Source organism: Nycticebus coucang, chromosome 4 (assembly GCF_027406575.1).
Source record: "Nycticebus coucang isolate mNycCou1 chromosome 4, mNycCou1.pri, whole genome shotgun sequence".
Lineage (NCBI taxonomy): Eukaryota > Metazoa > Chordata > Mammalia > Primates > Lorisidae > Nycticebus > Nycticebus coucang.
Window position 1 is genome coordinate 139,430,815 of NC_069783.1, and position 6,938 is coordinate 139,437,752.

Sequence of the window (6,938 nt, forward strand, 5' to 3'; positions counted from 1 at the left end):
TTTCACCACTATGGAAGTTGTGTTTTGTTCAAAAATTTCTGGGTGAGTTTACTTTGGAGGTAGAGCTTTGTGCTGGTCATTATGGAGGATGGGTCTGAGAATATTCTGGAGAGCTGGTTTAGTTATGGCAAATTTCTTCAACATGTCTATGTCATTAAAGTATTTGATTTCTCCATCACAAATGAAACTTGGTTTAGCTAGATACAAGATCCTGGGCTGGAAGTTGTTTTGTTTTATGAAACTGAAGGTCGATAACCATCTTCTTCTGGCTTGAAACGCTTCGGCTGAGAGATCTTCAGTCATTCCGATACTTCTCCCTTTGTAGGTGATGCTTTTCTTATGTCTGGCTGCTTGCAGAATTTTCTCCTTCATCTTAACTTTGGCAATGTTAATCCAATGTGTCTAGGAGATGTTTTATTTGGATTGAGTCTTGTGGGATTCTGAAACTGTCTGCTATCTGAAGTTCTGTATCTCTTGCAATGCTTGGGAAATTCTCCTCCAAAATCTCTTGGAGTAAAGCATCTGTAAATTTAGGGCCATCCTCTTGTCCTTCAGGAATTCCTATAAGATGAATGTTTGATCTTTTGGAGTGATCCCATAACTCTCTCAGGGAATGATCAGTTTTTGCTTTCCATTTGTCTGCCTTTTTGAGTGTTTAGTAATGTTCAAAAGCTTTGCCTTTAGTTTCAGAGATTCTTTCTTCTGCCTGATCAACTCTATTATTGAGGGATTCTACTGTATTTTGGAGGTCCTCAACTAACTTTTTTGTTTCCTTGAGCTCTATTTCTTTTCTCATTATATCCATATCTTTGGTAACTTGGGCTTTGAATTCATTCACTTCTTGAGACAACTTTATAACTACTCTTTGGAATTCAATTTCTATCTTTCCTTCCATTCTATTTATCTTATTTGCAATCTATATTCTAAATTCGATTTCTGACATTGCTGCTATTTGTCTATGCATGGCATCTTCAGTTGTACCTCCTTTGTCATTTCTTGGTGGGGGTTGATCTACTCTGGTTATTCATGTTGCCAGAGTTCTTCTGTTGGGTCTGCACCATGTTTATTTTCCACTGTTTGGTTTTTAGAACTGGTAGGGTGGGATTGAATTGGGGTTCCAAGGTAGCAGAGATAGCCCCTTACCAAAGCACTAGGCTTTGTAATTGTGGCTTATCTACTACAACTTTACAAAAGCCCCTTTCGCAGTTTTGGCCAGAGACTCTGAGGATCTATTTGGTGAGATAGTGCAAGCTAGCTCTGTTTTGAGATGAGCCAACCTCTATCCTATCCTAAGAAGGCAAAGTATTAGGTTTAAATCTCAACTATGAAGAGATACAAACAGCTGTGGTACCCAGCCCCCACCCTTCAGTTCTTTTCTGCTACAGAACTTCAAAGGTCAACCTCAGAAAGTCCCCAAGTGGACAGCCCCAGACAAAGGTTCCAAATAAATTGTCTCAGGCAGTGCAAACCCTGCTCAACAGAGAGGGGATCATGGGTCTCCCACAGCACAATTGGAGTCAGGGATCCACACTCTCTCCGGCCAGACTCAGTCCACACTGTTGTCTGCTTCTCTGCTCACGGGCCCAGTTAGAGCCAGGGGCCATGCCCCGCTCACTGGTCTCAGTCCACACCCCGCTAGCCTCTGCTTGCCAGACCAGTTGGAGTAAGGGGAACACGCCCCCACCTACCAGTCTCAGTCCACTGCCTGGCAAGCCTCTGTTCACAGGCTCTGTTAGAGTCAGGGCACCACACCCTACCCACAGGTCTCAGTCCTCACCCAGTAAGCCTCTGCTCACCAGCCCCACAAGAGACAGGGGACCACGCCCTAGCCCTCAGGTCTTGGTTCACACCCAGCAAGCCACTCCTCGAGGGTTGTGTTGGAATCAGGGGACCACACCCTTGCTCTTAGGTCTCAGTCCATGCCTAGCAAGCCTCTGTTCACAGACCCAGCAAGGGCTAGGGATCAGCCCTGTCTGCCGAACTTAGTCCACACGAGGCAACCACTCTCCTGCTATGGGTGCTGTCAGAGCTGGGGATTCTGCACCCTGCCCCGCCAGACACAGCCCAAACCGAGGGTCAACACCACTACTGGCTGAGCATAGGTATAAACAGGGGACTGCTCTTCCTCTTGCCGAGTGTCCCTTTCTTCCCACACTCTCTTTCTTCCCCATTAGTCACAGATTCTGTCCTGATGGTTGGTGGTCCACACTATGCCCAGATGTCTCAGGACAAGACCAAACACTCTGTGCTCTGCAGGAGGCAGAACTTCAGACTGCCATGCAAGGGGGAAGGGTGGACTGGGAGTTTGGAATTGTGGGGGGAAATATCTGTTCAATTTTATGCCTGGTGGCGTGGTGTCTAGGTTTATAACTGGGACCTCCCCGGAGAAAAAGACCTGGAGTTTAAGTGGCTCACCCCAGTGATGTAAAATGAGAGGTCTTTTGTTTCCTGCTCACAGATAGCCTGTGGCAGGCCTCCTGTTTGGGGGAGGGGTCTCCCATCCTCTAGTTGATAGGCTTTGTACCTGAAATTTGTTTTCCTGAATGCTCTTCCTTGGAGTTACAGGCTGCCAAACTTCTTTCTTGGCTCAGCTCCCCATCTTTGGCTTCATAGAGTCCGATTCCATGGTTTTTCTTCCTCTACTCAGGACCCTCTGCCAAGGGTTGCTACCAATCAGCCATCTTCCGAGGTGCTTCCTTTTGCCAACTTCTAAGGAAGTACAGTAACAGATCAAGGTAATGATCATCAATAGCTACTTTGTAACGGGGTTTGTGGGGAACTTCATAAAAGATCTGGCTAACAGCAGCTGAACCTACTGAGCAATCTCAACAATGCCAAAAATAGGGCAGTGCCTTTGCCTCAGTGAGTAGGGCACCAGCCCCATATACTGAGGGTAGTGGGTTTGAACCCGGCCAAACTGCAACAAAAAAATAGCCAGTGTTGTTTTGGCAAGTGCCTGTAGTCCCAGCTACTCGGGAGGCTGAGATAAGAGAATCACCTAAGCCCAAGAGCTGGAGGTTGCTGTGAGCTGTGACGACACAGCACTCTACCGAGGGTGAAAAAGTGAGACTTTGTCTCTAAAAAAAAAAAAATGCCAAAAATACAACAGGATACTATGTGCCTCCTCATGTCACCCAGTAGGGAACACATAGCACCTCCTGGTTACTTTTATACCAGACCCTCCCCCAAGGAAAAAAAAAAAAACTAAATGTGAATCTAATCAAGCTTCTTGTTCACTCAGTATTTTAAAAATGCAAGGGACAGAGGAATGTGCTAAATGACCCAAGGAATCAATCAGTCAAATCCCCCAAACACGAAAATCTACATAAACATGACCAATTTTATTCAACGTATTCATGAACTGGGGAAAGGATGGGAATAGAAAACATGTTGTCAATTTTAAAAAGAAATCAACCAGATGCAATGTGTAAATCTTGTTCGGATCCTGATTCAAACCAACCAAGTATAAAAAATACATTTGGGGGACAATTGGGCAATATTGAACATAGATCAGATTTTATGAAATGAAATGTGTCCCCCTAAAACCACATGTTGAAACTCTACCACCTAATATGACTATATTTGTTATAAGGAAGTAATTAAGATTAAATGAAAGTATAGCCTTGTGTATATAGAGGTGACTTTTAACTGGTGCACCACAAAAAATTTTAAAGATCATTAATTAAATTATTTTTGGAGGAAGTTCAAAGCACAGTAAACATATTCTTTCTTTTACTCCTTTTTTTGATCAACATAATTTAAATGTGCCATTGAAGTTTAACTATAGGTTCCAGGGTGCTGGGAAATAAACAAAGGTTGAGAAAACATTGGTATAGGGCCTTAATCCAATTAGATTAGTGCCCTCATAAGAAGAAACACCAGAGACCTTGCTCTCCCTTCCCTCAAACAAGGGTACAGCAAGAAAGCAGCCATGTGCAAGCCAGGAAGAGAGCCTCTCCAGAAACTGAAACTGATATTGGACTTCCCAGTCTCCAGACTTGTAAAGAGTAAATTTCTCTGTCTGTATCACTAAGTCTACAGCAGACCATAATAGTCACCCCACCTACGGTACAGTCACGCATCACATAATGATGTCTTAATCAACAACAGACTGCATATACAACAATAGTCCCATAATATAATACCACATTTTTACTGTACTCTACTTAGATATGTTCAGATACACAAATATACTGTGTTACAATTGGCTACCGTGCTCAGTATGGTAACATGTTGTACAGGTGTGTTGCCTAGGAGCACTAGGCTATACCATATAACTTATATATGTAGTAAGCTATACCATCTAGGTTTATGCAAGTCTTAAAATGACATCATTTCATTCAACATCTTTTTGTTATAACACTGATAAGGGAAAGAAGTTGATTCCCAGCTGGGACCGCTATCTACGTGAAGTTAGCATGTTCTCCCCATGTCTGTGTGGGTTTTCTCCAGATACTCCAGTTTCCTCCCATGTGCCAAAGACGTGCATATTAGGTTCACTGGCATATCTAAATTGTCCCAGTCTAAGTGTGTGTGCGCACACGTGTGCATCCCTACAAAGTGACGGCACCCGGCCCAGGATAGGCTCTGCCAACCTGAGACCCTGAACTGAAAAAAGGTAAATAACTCCTTTGTGGCTCAAAGGAGTAGGGCACTGGCTCCATATGCTGGAGGTAGTGGGTTCAAACCCAGCCCCGGCCAAAAACTGCAAAAAAAAAAAAAAAAAAGAAAAGAAAAAAGGTAAATAATTACCTTACTTGTTTTTATTAATCTTTCTTGAGTATATATGTACCTCACATTTATTTCAATCTTTAATGTTGGAAGTGTTTGGGATCTTTATTTAGAAGTTCGGTGATACTTCTGTGACCAGAAATATACCATAGGTATTTAATTCTTTTTTTTTTTCTTTGAGACAGAGCCTCAAGCTGTCGCCCCTGGGTAGAGTGCTGTGGCATCACAGTTCACAACAACCTCCCAACTCCTGGGCTTAAGCAATTCTCTTGCCTCAGCCTCCCAAGTAGCTGGGACTACAGGCGCCCACCACAATGCCCAGCTATTTTTTGGTTGTAGTTGTCATTGTTTTGGCAGGCCGGGCTGGGTTCAAACCCACCAGCTCTGGTTATGTGGTCTTAGCCACTTGAGCTACAGGTGCCGAGCCCTAATTCTTGTTTATACAGAGTCCAACATAAGTTCACAAACTCATCCTAGAAAAAATGCTACATCCCTCACTGCTGAGTATCACGATAGCCACCTTCAAAGTACTCCACTTGGGAAGCTATGCACTGATGCCAGCGCTAAGTCCACCCTTCAAAGCACCTTTTCTAGGATGAGTTCGTGAACTTAATTGTCAGTCCTTGTATGACAACAGCTCTCATGGCCATTCCTGAAAGAGTTTCAATATTGATTTGAAGGGTGGAGTAGGCACTGGAGTCAGTGCACAGCTTCCCAAGAGGAGTACTTTGAAGGTGATCATAGTGATATTCAGCAATGAGGTATGTAGCACTTTTTCTAGGATGAGTTCTGGAACTTAATTGTCTGAGCTCACATGAATTATCTTCTGGTAAAACTGATTTTATTATACATCATTTTGCTTAAAGTTGAAGTTTCCGAGAACCAATTGACAATATTAAGGAGAGCTTACTGTACACTCTATAAAATTCACCCAATGACAAAATTGCCTAATAACACATTTTTCTGAATGTATTGCTGTTGTTTTTCTTTTCTTTTTTTTTGAGACAGAATCTCACTCTGTCACCCAGGCTAGAGTGTGGCTCATAGCTCACACCAATCTCACACTCCTGGGCTCAAGCAATCCTCTTGCATCAGCCTCCTGAGTAGCTGGAACTACAGGTGCCTTCCACAATGCCCAGTTAATTTTTCTCCCTTCCCACAAACCTAGGACAGTAGGGACCAGGACCTTTAGTAGAGATAGGGTCCCACTCTTGCTCAGGCTGGTCTTGAACTAATGTAACCCGACTGTTCAGAGATGCATGACTATCTGGACATCTCTCAGTATAAAAGGGGGATTGATTCTAAGACCCCCAAGTATACCAAAATCAACATATACTCAAGACCCACAGTCAGCTCTGCAGAACCAACATAACCCAGGAGAGTATGAAGAGTCAGACATCTGTATACAAGGGTTTCACATCCTGAGAATACCGTATTTTTGATTAACATTTAGTGGAAAAAATAATCCATGTATTAAGTAGACCTGTACAGTTAAAACCCATGTTGTTCCAACCATTTTTTTTGTCATGGCAGGCCAAAAGATTATGATAGGGAATACTAAGAAATAATTTTAAATTGTTATATGTATTTAATGGTATTATGCTTATATTTTTTAAAGCTTTATCTTTAGAGATACATATTGATGTATTTATTTATGGGTGAAAAGAAATAATATTATAAATTATATAGTATTTGGGATTTGCTTTAAAATAATCTAATTTATAAAAAAGAGGGAAGAAGAGCAAAGATGAAAGAATGGCCAGGTGTTGCTAGTGTGGAAGCTAGGTGATGGGATACGTGTGCATACATTATATTGTTTTCTTCAATTTTGTGTATATTTGAAAATTACTATAAAACTCTTGTTTAAAAATACTGGGCCTTTATGTATATCACCTCTTACCCTTTCAAAAACCCTGTAAGGTTGGTTTCATGACCAGAACATTTACTCAAGGAAATGAAGAGCTCAAGAAGCCTTCCCAGAGGGCACATCACTGGTGAATAGAGTGCCAAGACTCAAACAGAAGGTCCTCTAGCCCCAAAGCTTATTCATCTGTGTAGTAAATAAATAGGAACACTAGCCCCCAGCCTCCAGATGCCTGCCCACCCAAAAGAATCCCTGCAAGGCTGCCCTTAGGGCCTTAAAAAGGTAAATGGTGCCAAGTAGGAAATCCCCTGGTGGGCTGGGAGGCTCTGGGGTAGCTGATCCA